The sequence below is a fragment of the Moschus berezovskii genome, chromosome 3, assembly GCF_049115385.1.
Source record: "Moschus berezovskii isolate FMDL1 chromosome 3, NW_MosBer_1.0, whole genome shotgun sequence".
NCBI lineage: Eukaryota > Metazoa > Chordata > Mammalia > Artiodactyla > Moschidae > Moschus > Moschus berezovskii.
In genome coordinates this window covers 62,434,782-62,455,067 of record NC_142462.1, presented here as the reverse complement: position 1 = coordinate 62,455,067, position 20,286 = coordinate 62,434,782, and the positions used below count along the sequence as shown (strand labels likewise).

The window sequence follows — 20,286 nt, the reverse complement described above, 5'->3', positions numbered from 1 at the left end:
ACCTAAAAAACACTACATATTGTCCTAATTCTATTTTTATCATAGCTCTTGACAAAACAGACAAAATACTAAGTTGTTACTCTCCAAAGCTAAGTCCAGGAGAAGTTTCTTTATTGTTGGTTACCACGGTATCTTTGGAAAGAATGGCTGGGCTTTAGATTTTCTGCTTTCTTTTTTTCTTGTTGTATTGGAAGGCAAAATGTGCTACTTTATTTAGCTAAAATTTACTTTTTTTTTTTCTTGGAAAATACATATACACACATAATGTCATGTACCAAATGTTGTTTAAATAAAATTTTGAGCAGAGCTCTTCAATTTTATCACCACCAAAGGGTGATTAACAGTATTATAAATACCTTTTAACAATTTCAGTTGCTAATCATCTCCACAAACATTCATTGTGTCACTTATATTTAATGTTTTGTGATTCATATTATTTAGAATACATATCCATTGTACATATTTTAAAACTGTAGCATTTTATTGTTGCTTTGTATTTTTAGTGGGATCTCATGCCAAAATGTCATAAGACTGAAGATTTAGTTGGTTTTTATGAATAAAAACTTTTAAATAATGAATGAAGATGCATTTTTCACCAAAATATGCACTGCAATTAATATGAGTCTACAATGTTAGTATTTCGTAGTTCTTGATAAGCTTAGCAACTGGAAACATGCTGGGATTGTATTAAAAATCTAATAAAAATCTGATAGCATTTTATACTAGCTTACACATTTGTCAAAAGGAGATATAAGGTAATGCTTATCTTTGCATCTACAAATACTGTTTAATGTGCGTTGCACTATTTTCCACTTATGTTAAAGAAAAGGGTAAAATGTTTCTGTTAAAAATTTTAACCATTTAATATGAAAGTAATACTTTAAAAATTCCATGATTCTCTCACAGCCTACTTCTTTTTTTACTTACCTAAGAGTTTAATCAACCTTTCATAAGGGAGTTAGTGTAGATTATCTTTTAGGATTAAAAAAAGGATAATTTAAAATGTTTCAAAATCTACTTCAAGGCAAACTATTTGGTGTTAATAATAGATGGTGGTGGTTTGTATTTTATCAGGCATATTTTTAGAAGACCAAAAGAGATATGTGGTTTTTATTTTAAAACATAGTTTTGATAGAGAATGATTTTATAACATTTGAAAGAAAGGACAGATTTTTTTAAAGAATCTGTTTTAATGGCTCAAGTCACAAGAACAATATTTGGTTGCTTTGTTATATACAACTGAATTTCTTTTAAATGTTTAAAAGTGGTAGCCAGATTTGAAGTGTGACATGGCAGAGAGAATATTTCTAGCAGACTAGTATTTATCTACTATTCCTTTTTCATTTACACTTTTTCAGGTTTTTGTGCTACACATGGCATAGATATTAGCATATCTAATGCAAAATGGAAAGAAGAAAATCATATCTGACAAGCTTGAGTACCGATCATAGTAGCGATTTCACTTTCATGTATAGATATCTGAATATATGTGTTTGAAACATGTTTGCATATTATATTCATTACATGAAACACCAATTGAATAGGTCCAGTCAGTAGGTACATTGGTAAATGACATATTGGTGAATAATATATAAAGATTGTGATGCAAATGGGAGCTGATATTAACCTAAAAATTACCATATGTTCTTTATGTTCTTATTATGTATCCCAGAAAAACATAATCTAATAACAGCCGAAGCCTCTCATTTGTTTTATTTATCTATATCTACTACTTACACTTTTAGACCTGATGTACTCATGATGTTCCATAATGAGAAAAGTTAGCCAAAGGATAATATGTAATACTTTCAATTTCATAAAACTAATTTCCAGATTATTAAAAACAGTAAATGCACACACATGTCTGTGCGTGCACAAACATACACGCAAACACTTCTGCATAAACACACATGCACACTTCCATAATCTGTAACTTAAAAAGTTTTTGTGAAATTCATTATCAATTTTCTAGCCTATGACAAATCTACTTAATTTAGTTTAGGTATGAAAATTGGTCGCATTATTGTTCTTGTTACATTTACAGCCATGAGACAGACTTGTGGTTCTTCAACAGCTGTGCAGAGCAGAGACGTAAATTTAAGGTAAATGCCATTGCTTTGCTATTTAGATGAATATTAGTATATAGCATTGTAATCACTTCCTTCATTGTAGGTATCTTATATAAGGTTCTCTTTCCCAATAGGTCATTTAAAATTTTTTATAATTCTGTGTTAAATAGTTCGAGAATGGAATAGTAAAAGGCCAAAGTGAATTAAACCTAGAGGTCTTATTCTGACTCTGGCACAAGTGAGTTATATAAGTTTGAGGAGGTCACTGAACATCTTGAAAACAAAGACATTGGGCTACCTGATGGACAAAATATAATATTCTGTGGTTAAAAAGTATTTCACTTTTTTTGGAGTGAGTGATAGGCATCTAATTTTTCAGGGTTAGTTGTATCATGTTGGATATTGGCTTATGCATAAGAATTATGTTTGTTTATCTGTTTGTTTGTTTTCAGTTATAAAGCACTTCATTAATATACCATAGCCAAAAATAATGCTTTGAAATCAAAGTATCAAATCTCATATGTATGAAAATCATGGTACAAGTGTCATTTTATATAACATCTAAGGAAGCTTTATTTAATGCCTTGAAATAATTTTATATGTTCCTTTAGGAAAAAAATGTAACCTTTCTAAGGAGTTATTTTACCATGCATTTACTTGAAATTCTGCAGTGAACTAATCAGAATTTCTAAAATTTCATATTCCAGGGAAAAAATAAAAAATAAATTATAATATGTAAATAATGAAATATTTAACCTGGGGTGAAATATTTATCCTGGAATAAAATATTAACTCTGTGAGTTATAGAATTGAACACTGATAAATATATTTTAGAAAATTATTACAGTCTATCCATGCACTGCTAAAGAATGAAATTGAATACTTCCTTCCAACATTGGTTTCTGAATTCTTGTTATAGGAATTAGAAGATAAAACACATTTTATTCCAAATACTGAAAGAAATATAAGCAAGAAATCTGCAATATGGCTTTGAGATGGACAATTTACTGTGATGCAGAATATTTAAAAAGAACTTTTAGAAGGTGTTTTTTGCTATGTTTTATGTATATTAAAAATAAGCAGTTATTTATATTTTTATCCTAAACTTAAAAGAGAGTTTGATTTGAAAACAACTATCAAGGACAGACTATGCCTTTGTGGTCCTCATTTTCCCATTCTCAGTCAGCAGTTCACTCACTCAGTCGTCTCCGAGTCTTTGCGACCCCATGGACTGCAGCACGCCAGGCCTCCCTGTCCATCACTAACTCCAAGAGTTTACTTAAACTCATGTCCATTGAGTCAGTGATGCCATCCAACCATCTCATCCTCTGTCGTCCCCTACTCCTCCTGCCTTCAATCTTTCCCAGCATCAGGGTCCTTTCCAAGGGGTCAGTTCTTCACATCAGGTGGCCAAAGTATTGGAGTTTCAGCTTCAGCATCAGTCCTTCCAATGAATATTCAGGACTGGTCTCCTCTAGAATGGACTGGTTAGATCTCCCTGCAGTCCAAGGGACTCTCAAGAATCTTCTCCAACACCACAGTTCAAAAGCATTAATTCTTTGGTGCTCAGCGCTCTTTACAGTCCAACCTTCACATCCGTACATGACCATTGGAAAAACCATAGCTTTGACTAGACGGACCTTTGTTGGCAAAGGGATGTCTCTGCTTTTTAATAGGCTGTCATGGTTGGTCATAACTTTCCTTCCAAGGAGTAAGTGTCTTTTAATTTCATGGCTACAATCACCATCTGCAGTGATTTTGGAGCCCAAAAAATAAAGTCAACCACTGTTTCCACTGTTTCCCCATCTATTTCCCATGAAGTGATGGGACCAGATGCCATGATCTTAGTTTTCTGAATATTGAGTTTTAAGCCAACTTTTTCACTCTCTTCTTTCACTTTCATCGAGAGGCTCTTTAGTTCTTCTTCACTTTCTGCCATAAGGGTGGTATCATCTGCATATCTGAGGTTATTGATATGGTAGGACTGCAGGCTACCAGGCTCCTCTATCCATGGAATTTTCCAGATAAGAGTACTGGAGTGGGTTGCCATTGCCTTCTCCGCTGCATATCTGAGGTTATTGATATTTCTCCCAACAATCTTGATTCCAGCTTGTGCTTCATCCAGCCCAGTGTTTCTCATGATATACTCTGCATTTAAGTTAAATAAGCAGGATGACAATGTACAGCCTTGATGTACTCCTTTCCCTATTTGGAACCAGTCTGTTGTCCCATGTCCAGTTCTAACTGTTGCTTCCTCACCTGCATTCAGATTTCTCGAGGCAGGTCAGGTGGTCTGGTATTCCCATCTCTCTAAGAATTTCCCAGAGTGTCTTGTGGTTCACACAGTCAAAGGCTTTAGCATAGTCAATAAAGCAGAAATAGATTTTTACTGAACTCTCTTGCTTTTTTGATGATTCAACAGATGTTGGCATTTTGATCTCTGGTTCCTCTGCCTTTTCTAAAACCAGCTTGAACATCTGGAAGTTCACAGTTCACATACTGGTAAAGCCTGACTTGGAGAATTTTGAGTATTATACTTTACTAGCGTGTGAAATGAGTGCAATTGTGTGGTAGTTTGAGCATTCTTTAGCATTGCCTTTCTTTGGGATTGGAATGAAAACTGACCTTTTTCAGTCCTGTGGCCACTGCTGAGTTTATTAAACAAATTTGCTGGCATATTGAGTGGCAGCACTTTCACAGCATCATCTTTTCGGATTTCCTATTCTACTAAAGAATATTTTTTAAAAGGAAGAGTGAAATAGATAGTCTTATAGGAATTTTATAGAATAAAATGCTTCTTAAAATATTATGATGTTGCTGCATGTGGCCAGATGCACAAGGCTACACCCTGTGGAGGAGGGTCTGAGATATCCAGTCCGTCATTGCTAAATGCACTTGTGTGGAAAACTTAGAACAGTTTACTCATGGCATGGAGAACAAGAGATATCCATTTTGGAGCCTGAAGCCTATCTTTCGTCTCCATTTATAAGACTCTGGGTAGATTAACTGAATCTCTTGAAGCCTATTTCCTTATCTTATTCTTCTGTTGCTGCTGCTAAGTCGCTTCAGTCGTGTCCGACTCTGTGCGACCCCATAGACGGCAGCCCACCAGGCTCTGCCGCCCCTGGGATTCTCCAGGCAAGAATACTGGAGTGGGTTGCCATTTCCTTTTCCAATGCATGAAAGTGAAAAGTGAAAGTGAAGTCGCTCAGTCGTATCCGACTCTTTGCAACCCCATGGACTACAGCCCACCAGGCTTCTTCGTCCATGGAATTCTCCAGGCAAGAGTACTGGAGTGGGGTGCCATCGCCTTCTCCGTATCTTATTCTTAGGTAGGAATAAAGATATCTACCTTGCGAGATTGTAAAGACTAAAAAAAATACTATATAAAGTAACCAGCATATATCCTTGTCCTTATGTTGAATTAGTCAATGATTTCTATTACAACCAACACCAGGAAATTTGTATTTAATACAAGGTTATGATAAGCATTATATGTTACCTTTTATTTGGTCATAATTGTCATAATTCACTATTTGCTATGATATGAAATGTGTCTAATTTATAAGAAAGCAACAATGAGGTTTTTTTGTACTAACTAGAGTATGTCTCGGAGAAGGCAATGGCAACCCACTCCAGTACTCTTGCCTGGAAACTCCCATGGACAAAGGAGCCTGGTAGGCTGCAGTCCATGGGGTCGCTAAGGGTCGGACACGACTGAGTGACTTCACTTTAACTTTTCACCTTCATGCATTGGGGAAGGAAATGGCAACCCACTCCAGTGTTCTTGCCTGGAGAATCCCAGGGATGGGGAGCTTGGTGGACTGCTGTCTATAGGGTCGCACAGAGTCGGACATGACTGAAGTGACTTAGTAGTTAGCAGAAGAGTATGTCTGCTTCCTGTAGGCTTCCACAACATGTATATGTCACACTTGCCACACACAAACTTATATTTTAATGTTTGTCTTCCATGCTAGATTGTGAGCTCTATTGACAGCAGGGATCATGTATGTCCTGCTTATCTCCAGTGCCTGCTGAATAATAGAGCTCCATAAATACCTGCTGGAACAATGAATGAGGAGAGATTGAGCTGAATTGAGAGTAGGAGGAGGTGGGAAGTGGGAAAACCTTCATTCATTCAATGAAAACTGAGTATTTATAATGTGTAATATCCTCAGGGACTTATGATTTGGCTGAGTAGACAGTAAGACTTGCACACAAATATCAAACCACAGTGGATGTGCTGTGGTAACCAGAAAGTGCTATAAGTATTTTGTTTTATCTTATTTTATTGAGTATAGTTGACTTACAATATGTAGACTCTGATGTTCAACATTGTAATTTGATTTTTATAGATTACACACCATATAAAGTTCTTATAAAGTGTTGACAATATCCCCTGTTCTGTGCATTGAGTTCAGTTCAGTTCAGTCACTCAGTCGTGTCCGACTCTTAGCGACCCCATGAACCACAGCATGCCAGGCCTCCCTGTCCATCACCAACTCCCGGAGTTCACTCAAACTCATGTCCATCGAGTCGGTGATGCCATCTAGCCACCTCATTCTCTGTCGTCCCCATCTCCTCCTACCCCCAATCGCTCCCAGCATCAGAGTCTATTCCAGTGAATGTTCTGTGCATTACATCCTTGTAATTTACTCGTTTTATAACTGGCAATTTGTACCTCTTAATCCCTTCACCTATTTTTCACCTCATTCCACCCCTCTCCCTTTTGTTAACCACTAGTTTGTTTTTTGTATCTGTGAGTCTGTTTCTATTTTGTTATATTTGTTTATTTATTTTGTTCTTTTAGATTCCATATATAAGTGAAAATATACAATACTTGCCTTTATCTGACTTATTTCATTAAGCATAATACCCTCCAGGTCCATATATGTTATCACAAATGGCAAGATTTCATTCTTTTTATGATGGATGTCTATACACACACACACAAACACACACACACATGTAAATGTATATCCATTCATCTGTCAATGGACACTTAGGTTGTTTCCACATTTTGGCTATTATAAGTAATGTTGCTATAAACATCAGGGTACATATATCCTTTTGAATTCATGTTTTCAATTTTTTTTGTATAAATACCCAGGAATGGAATTGCTGAATTGTATTGTAGTTCTACTTTTAATTTTTTGAGGAACCTCCATGCTGTTGTCCATAGTGGCTGTGCTGATTTTCATTCCCACTAATCATGTATGAGGATTGCCTTTTCTCCACATCCTTGTCAACATTTACCATTTCTTGTCTTTTTGATGATAGTTATTCTTACAGCTCAACATTCACAACACTAAGATCATGGCATCTGTCCTCATCACTTCATGGCAAATAGATGGGGGAACAGTGGAAACAGTGTCAGATTTTATCTTTTTGGGCTCCAGAATCACTGTGGATGCTGATTGAAGCCATGAAATTAAAAGACGCTTACTCCTTGGAAGGAAAGTTATGACCAACCTAGATAGCATATTAGAAAGCAGAGACATTACGTTGCCAACCAGGGTCCTTCTAATCAAGGCTATGGTTTGTCCAGTGGTCATGTATGGATGTGAGAGTTGGACTGTGAAGAAAGCTGATCGCCAAAGAATTATGCTTTTGAACTGTGGTGCTGGAGAAGACTCTTGAGAGTCCCTTGGTCTGCAAGGAGATCCAACTAGTCCATTCTAAAGGAGATCAGTCCTGGGTGTTCATTGGAAGGTCTGATGCTAAAGCTGAAGCTCCAGTACTTTGACCACCTGATGCAAAGAGCTAACTCACTGGAAAAAACTCTGATTCTGGGAAAGACTGGAGGCAAAAAGAAAGTGAAAGTGAAGTCTCAGTCTTGTTCAGCTCTTTGTGACCCTGTGAACTGTACCCTACCAGGCTCCTCCATCCATGGGATTTTCCAGGCAAGAATATTGGAGTGGGGTGCAGTTTCCTTCTCCAGGGGATCTTCCTGACCCAGGGATGAAATCCAGGTCTACTGCATTGTAGGCAGACACTTTACCATCTGAGCCACCAGGAAAGTCCTTCCCACCAGGGAAGGCAAAAAGAAAGAGGGTGGCAAAAATGAGATGTTAGCATCACTGACTCAATGGACATGAATTTGAGCAAACTCTGGAAGATAGTGAAGGATGGAAGAACCTGGCGTGCTACAGTCCATAGGGTCTCAAAGAGGCGGACTTAGCGGCTGAACAACGACAAGCATCTATGTTAGGCTTAAAGAAAGAGAATTCAGTAGAGAACGTAAAGGGTGATTTTTGATGGAGAAATTTTCAAAAGATGTCATCAAAGATGTAGAGATGGGAAATTGTGAGATTGGTTAGGCAAGAGTAAATATTCAGTAGTTTGTTTTGATCAGCATACAGGTGTCACATTAAAGGAACATTAAGAGATTGAAGGGCTAAAAAATATACATTGCCAGTTGTCAGTTCAGTTCAGTTCAGTTCAGTCGCTCAGTCGTGTCCGACTCTCCGCGACCCCATGAATTACAGCATGCCAGGCCTCCCTGTCCATCACCAACTCCCAGAGTTCACTCAAACTCATGTCCACAGAGTCGGGGATGCCATCCAGCCATCTCACTCTCGGTCGTCCCCTTCTCCTCCTGCCCCCAACCTTTCCCAGCATCAGAGTCTTTTCCAGTGAGTCAACTCATCGCATGAGGTGGCCAAAGTATTGCAGCTTCAGCTTTAGCATCAGTCCTTCCAATGAACACCCAGGATTGATCTCCCTTAGAATGGACTGGTTGGATCTCCTGGCGGTACAAGGGACTCTCAAGAATCTTGTCCAACACCACAGTTCAAAAGCATGAATTCTTCGGCGATCAGCTTTCTTCACAGTCCAACTCTCACATCCATACATGACCACGGGAAAAAACCATAGCCTTGACTAGACGGACCTTTGTTGGCAAAGTAATGTCTCTGCTTTTCAATATATTATCAAGGTTGGTCATAACTTTCCTTCCAAGGAGTAAGCGTCTTTTAATTTCCTGGCTGCAATCAGCATCTGCAGTGATTTTGGAGCCCAAAATAATAAAGTCTGACACTGTTTCCACTGTTTTTCCATCTATTTCCCATGAAGTGATGCCAGTTGTATAGAGCCCAAAATGTCAAGCTCTTGAGTCTGTACTTTATGGTTTAGGCAGTAGATGTTGTTAAAGGTTTCTGATAGGGATGTGATATAGTGATGGGGGAGGGCATGGCAACCCACTCCAGTATTCTTGCCTGGAGAATCCCATGGAACGAGGAGCCTGGCAGGCTACAGTCCATGGGGTTGCAAAGAGTCGGACACAACTGAAGCGACAGCATAGCACAGTGACATAGTGAAAGCAGTGTTTGGTGGAGATTTGTCAACACTGATCCTTCTGGAGGGTGCTTTAGTTGTAAATGATCTGGAAAAAGGTAATCTTTAAAGAGTTATTGAGACTGGCATGTCATGAATTGAGTTTTAGAAATGTTGAATTTGAGGTGATGGAATGAAAGTAAATTGAAATAGCAAGCTTTTAGAAAATTATGAAGAGTTTGGCAGAAAACTCAGAGTCAGATAAATATTTGTGAAATAATCCAGAAGTGATAGATGAATCCCTGGAAGTGGGAGAGATTTCTGGAAAAACAAAAAAAGTTTTCTAACATCCACAGTTTTTAAAGCAAGAGAAAACAGCAAAAGAATGTAAAGAGGGGAAAAATGAATCAAGTTATCTTGTCTTCTGTTGAATAAGGTCAAGGGAAGGGAGTTTCTAAAACATGGAGCTTGTCTTGTCAACCACATCAAACAATGACCATGAGCATTTTCATTCATGCAGCACTGAACTGCAACATTGATCATTTCTATCCCTCCCCCCCCTTTTTTTTTATCATTTTCCAATAACTCAAGATCTGAAATACTAATGTTATTTCTAATGATTGAGAAAAAAACCCTTACTTTAATATTTGTTAAATAGAAAATAGATAATAAATATACTTTTACTTCTCTGATTGCTGTGTCTCTGGTCATATAAGTAAGTGTATACTGTGTATATAATACAAAGATCCCATAAATTAAATTTGAGAGAAAATAGCTTTCTAGGAGGTCACATTTTCTCTTTTCTTAGCTTCCCAAGCACTTGACTCTTTCTGTAATCCATTAGGATGTTAAGTATATATTCCCTTGACTTCTCTACCTTAACTAAAGTAAGAGGAAGAAATAGATAGAGCATTAATATTGTTAAGGGAGCTCTCCAGAAGATTTAAGACTTAGGCTATGAATTTTACCTTAAGATGTTTGGAGGTGTTGTACAAGCTAAATTAAATGACAAAGTGACAAACAATGTCAGTACATAATTAAAGACAAAATGTGAAATTATTTTGAAATTCGCTTACATTTAAGATTCATTGTGTTTTCTCTATGGATTCTATTTATACCTTTAATCCTGCATTCTCCATTTCTACTTGGTTTTCTTAACATTTCTCTGCTACCTTCACCTTTTCCACTATAGTTTTTCTTACTTTATCATTCCATTTTTTCCACTCATCATGGAATCTTGCACATTTTACTTAATCTCTGTCTCTTTAGTCTCCATATTGAGAAAAGAATAACGATAAATGCCTGAAATTATTAGGCATTTAAATGGCTAAAAGATGTTCTAGCATATCATTTTACCAACAAAATAGTAAAAGTGTGTGACTTCTGCAAATCCAGTATCTAATATTTTAGTTCTCATCTTGCCTCAAGAATAGTTTCTTTTTTCTATTTTAAATTGTAGTTTTAGTATGAGAGCAGTTTGACTCTTGAATATCTCAGATACTTAGGAAAACCTGAAACCTTTCATGTAGTGCTAGAAATCTCCTCTTACTGATGACATTTATTGGTGGCTCTTTCAAAGTCAGCCATCAGGTTGGTTTATCCTTCCTTCCTTAAATTGTTTTGCAAGATTTCCCAAAAAACTCCTTAAGAAATTCAAACTATAATTGCTTGGAATGGTTGTACTAAATGGCCAGATTTTCTAAACAGATCTTAGGGTATGTTGATCTTGATTATTTTAATAGCAATGAATTTGGAAGCACAGCATTTGAAATGATCAAACAAAAGTGTAATGAATTGTTCTTTTAAAAATATTTAAGTCACCCTACCTTAATATGAAAAGCATATAAGTTCATTAAAAGAACCTGATCATAATTTTAAGCTAAATTATGGTTGGTCACTAAGTTACTTTTCTCAAAGGCACTTAATAAGTATTAATAAATTGCTATAGTGTAGTAGGTTTTTAAGATGAAAATGATGTTCTCTGATTAGATGAGGATGAAACCACTCATGAGAACTAATTGTAGTAGACTCTTGACTTTCACAAAGTATCCAACGTTTGATCTTTGTGAACCCTCAAATTTAAGAAATTTCCAGTTCAAAAATACAGGAGGTCTGTTCAATCTTTCTTCCAAAAACTGTCATTCTGAGTCACGCTACCATCATCACGTACAGAGTGTAACAAAAGTTAACTTTCCAACTTTCAATAAAATTTACTTTTTGATTAATGTCAATTTTTTATAAGGAAACATTTTTTTTCATACCACAGATTTTTCTAGATCAGTGACAACAGGTAGAAAACCCACAAAGCTGCATTTATAATGGAAGAATCCCTAAGGCAGGGGAGTTAGTTTATGTGTGTGAGGAATCAGTGCTCTAAAGACTAGATCAGCCCCCAGCATGCTTGATTTAGTTTTATGGCTTGACAAATTGCGCAGGTGTAATGTCTTGGAACTTTGGGGTAATTGGAAAATAACCAATCCTCAACATTTGTGAATTTTAAGATCTTGCAATCTAGCATCAGTTAGGAAAATCTAAGGTGAGCCAACAAGTCCCCTCTACTTTCCCTGCTGGTATTTTATTTGAGGAATTGAGAGAGGCACTCAATATTAATGTTAATATTTTCCTCCTTCTTACTTGTAAATATCCAATGACATCAGTAGATAACCTGAGGTATTCCTTCAGAGTACAAGTTGTCTGGAATGCTTTTGAAAGGCATGGGGGAAGGCTATGTCTTGGGTATCAAGAGACCTCATAGAAGTTCAGCAGTAAGTAGCTTTATTTTAATTACCATTGATTGTTGACTGGTTTGGCCCAAGCATTCTGAACTTAGTGTTTTATCCCTCAAATTAGGGTGACTCTATTTAGATTCAGTTCAGAGTTGAAGGTCTTGAATCACACCCAGCTTGGCTAAAAGTATTTGGTGGTTACTTTAAAAGAAAGGATTTGTTTGATTATGCGAGCTTTTATCGTTTTATCTTCATAGACAGGTTTTAACTTGTAGGACCTAGTAGTTAAGCATTTTGGTAACACAAAATAGACAGACAATTCCTTTGCACAGTATATAAATTCTTACACTTCTAGTGTTAACACTTTATGTTGCTGTAAAAGCTGCCACCTTGATATCTTTTACTGCTAGTGCTACTGCACCTTCTCAAGTGACAAACCAAGGAACACATTGAATATTATGATGTGCTGACATGAGGAAAATCTGGTGTCTCAGGAAAACTGGAGTAAATTCTTCAATAAAATATCCTTGTAGAAAATAAATAAAGTAACACAAAGGAAAAAATCAATCTCTCTATTCCACCTCCTTCCTATAGAGCCAAGCATATAATAGATATTTAAAACATATTCATTTGTGATGAAAATATGATTAGAGTTCTCCTCAAAAATGTGGGCATCATTTAAAGTTTTTATTTTATTCCAGGGGAGTTTTATTTCCCTTAATCAATAACCTTAGTCACTCACCTAGATAGTCTTAGGGTTCACTTAGGCTAATGATATTTTTTTAATCTAAGAAATTACTTGAAAATCATCTAAAAATGGAAAATCTTGGGTTCAGCCAAGAACATTGAGTTAAAATTTGAGGGAGTGGGATCTTAGAAAATCAAAATATTTTAAACTCTCCCAGGAGATTCTAGCGCAGCTGGTCTACAGAGTAGTAAACAGGGACCCTGCAACTCTTCTGCAACACAAAAGTGGTTCCCTGTAATAAAAAGTAGCTAATCTGAATTCTCATTAATGACCTATGTTGTTTTTCCTCTCAGGGACTTGGTTTTCCAACCTATCCAATGAAGCAATAGTTGAACTAGTGATATCTCAGTTTCCTTACATATGCAACAGTCTTTTAATCTCAGTCCTGTGTTTTATTTGTGTGTGTGTGTGTGTATATATATATATATATCTTCATATGTAAGCTAACTAAAAAGTTCCTTGAGCAGGTTTTTTTGAGATACCTGTTTCTGTTCATTCTTTCCATGGCAGTTTTCAACAATATTGTGAGAAATTTTATGTAAAATCTTAAGATCTTTTCTTTGATTTTGTTTAATAGTATCTGCTTTCTAAAGTCCTCAGCATATATCTCCTATGCTGGCCTCATTTTAGATATTAGAAACTTAAAAAAAAGTAAAGTTCATTGTCTTCGAAGATAGCTATCCAGTGCAGTGGTCTTGCATATTGATCTCACTGTCCACCACCCACTTTCTACAAGTTATATGAGCAGCAGTGTCAAAACTACTTGCTGCTGCTGCTGCTAAGTCACTTCAGTCGTGTCCGACTCTGTGCGACCCCATAGACGTCAGCCCACCAGGCTCCCCCATCCCTGGGATTCTCAGGCAAGAACACTGGAGTGGGTTGCCATTTCCTTCTCCAATGTATGAATGACTTAGGGCTCCTCAAAATTGCTTCATGTTGCCATACAGGTGACCTTACCCTTCTCTTTTTTCAGTATGCCCTTCTGTCTTTCCACCCTGAAAACTTCTCTGAAGCTTTTAAATCATCTTGTCAGGTACTCTATGAAGGCTTCTTTGAAACCCTCACCTTCCATGCACACACAATGTAGAATTAATAATTCCTATCTATTTTGTCTCTGTGTCATATATATACACACATACATCTTTTCCTGCATGAATCACACTGAATCATATATACTAAAAGTTCCTTGAAAGTTAGGACTATCTCATTCATCTTCACATTTCCAGCATCTGATACATAGTACACTTTGCATGAATGTGTCGAGTCCATATTGGGCTTACCCTATGGCTCAGCAGTAAAGAATCCACCTGCAGTACAGAAGACAGAGGTTTGGTCTCTGTGTTGGGAAGATCCCTTGGAGGAGGACATGGCAATCCTCTCCACTATTATTGCCTGGGAAATTCCATGGACAGAGGAGCTAACCAGCTACAGTCCAAAATGTCACAGTCAGACGTGACAGAACACAACACACGTGGAGTCATAGATCATTGCTAACTGATAACCCTGTGAAGTTCCTCCTTTCTCCTAGGCTCCAAATGTGATTTTTTCAATTGCCTATTAGGGCATCCCAAATCAACTTATCTCAAACCGGAATTATTTCTCTCTCCCCACAGTTGTCCAATGTTTTTGTCAACTTTTCCTAATAGTCTCCAGCTATAAACCCTTCTGATTTGATTGGGCCATATTCCTCTGCCCTAATACAAAAATTGCTCTGTTTTTCAACCTTATCAGTGTGGCACAAAAGGCTATAAATCATCATATATCTGTTACTTTAAAACCATGGTTTAGTCCTCATTGCTTATTGAACATGCTGTTTATTCTTTTATTCATCCATTCACAAATGTTTGTAGTTTGCTTCTTGTATACCAGGCACTCTGCAGGGCACTGTGAACTATAAAGAACTGTAACATTTCTTTGCATTTGTTCCTGTTTCTCTATCTGTTTGGAAGTCAGCCCCACCCCCTCTTATTTGGTTGCCAGATTTTTACACAAACCTCAAGACCCTACTCCCTAGAGTCTTCTCTGACTCTTCAAAGAGAAGTGATCCCTCACCTATGTATCATATCATATATTTATTATTCTACATGTTCTAGTTACAAAGGTAGAATATACTGTATTTTATTACAGTTATTTGACTACTTTTCTAGTTTTCTCAGACACTAAACCCTTTTAGAGGTCAGAGATTACATTTTATTTCTAATATAATGCTTGGTAAATGATTGATGCTCAATAAATCTTGGCAGAATTTAATTAGATTAGGCAAATTGAATTACTCCCTCTTTGTCAGAATAAGTTCAAGGTACTACTTTCAACCTGATGAAACAAGTATGAAGGTATGATGTTTATCGGCTTCTCTATTTTGTAGAAAGAAACTTTTAAGCAGACGTGGATATCAGAAGACCTGATTCAGGCTGCATCACCCACTCTGCTCTTACATTACTAATATATCTTGTCTTTGCTCTAGTTAGGCAATCTGTTTATGAGCAATACTTCAACTGATGCCTTTTCCTAGGTAGATAACATACAGTATACCTATTTAACAATAACAATGAACTCTTTCCTTCTATTTTTACTTAAATATTTTCCATTTTCTGATTCTGTTTTCTGGTTTGTGAATTTTATATACATGTGAATGTATTGCTTACAATAAGCACTTTACCCCTTATTTAGTCTGCTTCCTTTTTCTGTACTAGTCGTGCTTCTAACCCCACTAAATATCAATGATGCTTTTACTAGTAAACTGGAAGAATTCTGCTTAATAAATGATATTGGAAATGTACAGAATACAAATGAGATATGAGAATTTCTCAAACATTATCCTGGTACTATCCTTGCTATATGAATTATTGGTATATAATTTTTATGAGATAATTATATCTAGTGCTTTAGTCCTGGGAATTTTGGATGTTTCTGCTAAAACACTATCTAAATTTACTGTGGCGTTTATATCAGCTGGTCTATTCAGACATATAGATTTATTTTTCACTTGAAACATGAACTCCTTAGACAGGAAGTTCAGATTTGGCTGGTACTGCTGCTCAAGGAGGAGAAGGCAATGGGAAGCCACTCCAGTACTCTTGCCTAGAAAATCCCATGGATGGAGCAGCCTGGTAGGCTGCAGTCCAGGGGGTCGCTAAGGGTCAGACACGACTGAGCAACTTCACTTTCACTTTTCACTTTCACACATTGGAGAAGGAAATGGCAACCCACTCCAATGTTCTTGCCTGGAGAATCCCAGGGATTGGGGAAGATGGTGGGTTTCCGTCTATGGGGTCACACAGAGTCGTACACGACTGAAGTGACTTAGCAGCAGCAGCAGTAGCAGCAGCTGCTGCTCAAGGATGACACAAAAGACCAATGTTTCTTTCAGCATTGTATTCTGCCCCTGGGTAGCCTTAGTCTTCATGGTCACAATTGGGTTGCTCTTTCTCCAGGTATCATGTTCATGTTCCAGGTAGAAAGAAGGGGAAGGCAAAATACCAAGAAGTGCAAGTCAGCTGAATAACACGTTTTAATAACAAGTTTGCCCACAGAATGGCTTCTCTTTATATTTCATTGGCCTGAATAGTATCACATGAATACCCGTTGTTTCATCTGAGTCTGTGAAGCTGATTATATTCAGCCAGGCCTTTGGGTCAAATTGAAGAAAGTTTGGGTTCTTTTAGTAGAGAAAAAGAGAAGGATGAATTTTGAGATAGGAATCTTTACAGTGTCTGCCAATGACAATTTAACATAGCTGCTATTAACAACTCATGGGACCTAAGAAATCTGTGAAAAGAGATTTTTCTTTTTTAAGCTAAAAAGCAAAGTCTTGTGTTAAGAGCTGACTTTCAGTGGATTGCAGTGAGGTAGCTTCTCTGCTTCATAGAAAGAGAAAAGAGAATTTATGACGTGACATACTTTAGTGACAAGAAATTTCTTTTTATTTTTTGTTATTTGTTTCTTCTAGGAAATTTTCAGTTAAGTTCAGTTCAGTTCAGTCGCTCAGTAGTGTCCGACTCTCTGCAACCCCATGAATCACAGCACGCCAGTCTTCCCTGTCCATCACCAACTCCCGGAGTTCAATCAAACTCATGTCCATAGAGTCGGTGATGCCATTCAGCCATCTCATTCTCTGTCGTCCCCTTCTCCTCCCACCCCCAACCTTTCCCAGCATCAATCTTTTCCAGTGAGTCAACTCGTCGCATGAGGTGGCCAAAGTATTGCAGTTTCAGCTTTAGCATCAGTCCCTCCAGTGAACACCAAGGATTGATCTCCTCTTTAGACAGACACAAATCTGTGTATTAATGTGACTAAAGGTCGGTAGGCTCTAGGACTTTATTGCATTTTTATATTTTTAATTATAACTGTTATTAAAGACTCCATACGTTTTGAGCACTTCTCTGTCCATGGGATTCTCCAGGCAAGAATACTGGAGTGGGGCACCATGCCTACCCCAAGGGCATCTTCCTGACCCAAAGGGATCGAACCCGCCTCTCTTATGTCTCCTGTGTTGGCAAGTGGGTTCTTTACCATTAGTGCCACCTGGAAAGCCTGCATAGTATGCTAAGCAGAAGTGACTCTTTTCCTCCAGGAAATTGCTACTGAAGCTAGGCAATGCTGGTGAGTCAGCCCAACTGAACATATGTAGGCAGTGGGACACTGGAAAATATATTTTGAAAGTACAGAAGCACGTGTTTTTGAAGGACTATGAAAAAGATAGTTATAGAAGGTAACAGTTACTCAAGTTAAAGTCAGAAAAAGATGTTTATATTTGGTTATTATATTTCTGGAAAGTTCTCACTTTCCTTCATGACCCAGATAACCACCATGGTGTGATCACTCACCTAGAGCCAGACATCCTGGAATACTGAGTCAGGTGGGCCTTAGGAAGCATCACAACAATCAAAGCTAGTGGAGGTTATGGAATTCCAATTGAGCTATTTCATATCCTAAAAGATGATGCCAGCAAATCTGGAAAATTCTGCAGTGGCCGTAAACTGGAAAAGGTCAGTTTTCATTCCAATCCCAAGAAAGGCAATGGCAAAGAATGTTCAAACTACCACACAATTGCACTCATCTCACACTAGCAAAGTAATGCTCAAAATTCTCCAAGTCAGGCTTCAACAGTACATGAACTGTGTTCAAGCTGGATTTAGAAAAGGCAGAGGAGCCAGAGATCAACAACATCTGTTGAGTCATTGAAAAAGCAGGAGAGTATTAGAAAAACAAGTACTTCTGCTTCATTGATTATGCTAAAGCCTTTGACTGTGTGGAATACAACAAACTATGAAAAATTGGTCAAGAGAGAGGAATACCAGACCACCTTTTCTGCCTCCTGAGAAATCTGTATGCAGGTCAAGAAGCAACAGTTAGAACCGAACATGCAACACCAGACTGGTTCCAAATTGGGAAAGGAGTATGTCAAGGCTGTAAATTGTCACCATGCTTATTTAGCTTATATGCCGAATATATCATGTGAAATGCTAGGCTGGATGAAGCACAAGCTAGAATCAAGATTTCTGGGAGAAATATCAATAACCTCAGATAGGCAGATGACACTACCCTTATGGCAGAAAGTGAAGAACTAAAGAGCTTCTTGATGAAAGTGAAAGAGGAGAGTGAAAAAGTTGACTTAAAACTCAACATTCAGAAAACTAAGATCATGGCATCTGGTCCCATTACTTCATGACAAATAGATGGGGAAACAGTGGAAACAGTGGCTGACTTTATTTTCTTGGGCTCCAAAATCACTGCAGCTGGTGAGTGCAGCCATGAAATTAAAAGATGCTTGCTCCTCTCCTTGGAAGAAAAGCTATGACCAACCTAGACAGTCTATTAAAAAGCAGAGACATCCTTTTGCTGACAAATGTCCATCTGTTCAAAGCTGTGGTTTTTCCAGTAGTCATGTGTGGATGTGAGAGTTGGACTATAAAGAAAGCTGAGTACAGAAGAATTGAGACTCTTGAGAGTCCCTTGGACTGCAAGGAAGGAGAACAAACCAGTCCATCCTAAAGGAAATTAGTCCTGAATAAACACTGGAAGGACTGATGCTGAAGCTGAAACTCCAATTCTTTGGCCACCTGATGCAAAGAATTTACTTGTTGGAAAAGGGTCTGATACTGGGAAAGATTGAAGGAAGGAGAAGGGGACGACAGAGGATGAGATGGCTGGATGGCATCACTGACTCAATGGACATGAGTTTGAGCAAGCTCTGGGAGTTGTTGGTGGACAGGGAAGCCTGGCGTGCTGTAGTCCACAGGTTGCAAAGAGTCAGACACAGCTGTGTAACTAAACTGAACTCAACTGTTAGAGAAATTGAGACATATTCCACACTTTTTCTTTTTTGCAGTGATCTGTACTGTAAGCAGCTACACTAGAAAAATAGGTAGTTGGTGGGGCATCTGGAAGAAGTTCCAATGAACCCTTCTTGCTCTCCCTCACCTCCAACCCTATAGACACTCATAAGTTCCTGCTGTGTTCTAGGTGCCAGGTACCTTGCCCATGATTGGTCATTTTATTTCCAGATAAACCTCAGAATTGATCAGAGCTGTCCATATTTTACCTGTGAGATATCAGAGAGACAGAAAGGTTCAGTAACTTTCCCAAGGAGTCAGGGCAGAATGTCAGATGTGACTTGTAAGCAGATCATTTTTTTCACCACCTCCCTTTATATTTGAAATAAATGGTTCATTTCTTCAGGAATTCTCAGCCTCAGGACAGGCAGGAGGACAGAATGGGCAGACATTCCTCGTTCTGTGAAGGCTGCCTATCTGATGGAAGACTGACTGCTCTTGGGAGTAAAAATGGGAGGTCCCAGTGCTGTGTGTAATTCTTCCCAACAAAACCAAGATTATTCTTGTGAGTGTTTGTCATCACTTCATCCAGGGCTCCATGAGAATAAGAATTAATCATTGATTTAGATTTGAGATACTGTAAATGCATAATGATTTTTTATAATCTCCTCTTCTCTAATAGGTCCTGCATGCTTTCTGGTAATTATCCAGAATGAAATGAAAATGAAGTGAATCCATCTTCTTCTTAAAATGTGTGATTTATGCAATCAGTGAGATTGGATTTTATCTTTCAAACAAAAGAAAAATTATTATTAATAATGTAATGAACTTTCTTTAAAGAAATACATCATAAATTTAGGAAGCAAAAAAGTAAGCCAAATAATTCTAGTATTTTCATTCTTTGTAGTAAAACTGTGAATGTTTAAAGATATCCAGCTATTTTTATCAGTTTTACATGTATATGGTTTCTTTTAATTTTATTTATAATATTCATTTGCAGTAGACATTTTGCATATCATTAGACAAGGAAGGTCAGACTGTAACGCATTGTCAGTACAGGACTAGGTGTAAGGTAGGAATAGGAAATGGGCCTCCATGATCGCTCAGTGGGTAAAGAATCTGCTTGCAATGCAGGAGACACAAGAGCCATGGGTTTGATCCATAAATTGGGAAGGTCCCCTGGATAAGGAAAT

The 20,286-nt window shown here is 37.5% G+C and overlaps 1 protein-coding gene across 2 annotated transcripts in view; it reads left to right on the top strand.

Moving 5' to 3' along the window:
• Positions 1–20,286, top strand: part of FOXP2 (forkhead box P2) — a 341,699-nt gene that overhangs the window by 133,365 nt on the left and 188,048 nt on the right. Inside the window, exon 3 of one of the 2 annotated variants that reach the window (XM_055420840.2) lies at positions 2,045–2,102. The exons of the other annotated variant lie outside the window; for it this stretch is intronic. The gene's annotated coding sequence lies outside the window, so the exon portion shown is untranslated. The remainder of the gene's footprint in view (positions 1–2,044; positions 2,103–20,286) is intronic. 2 annotated transcript variants of the gene reach the window in all.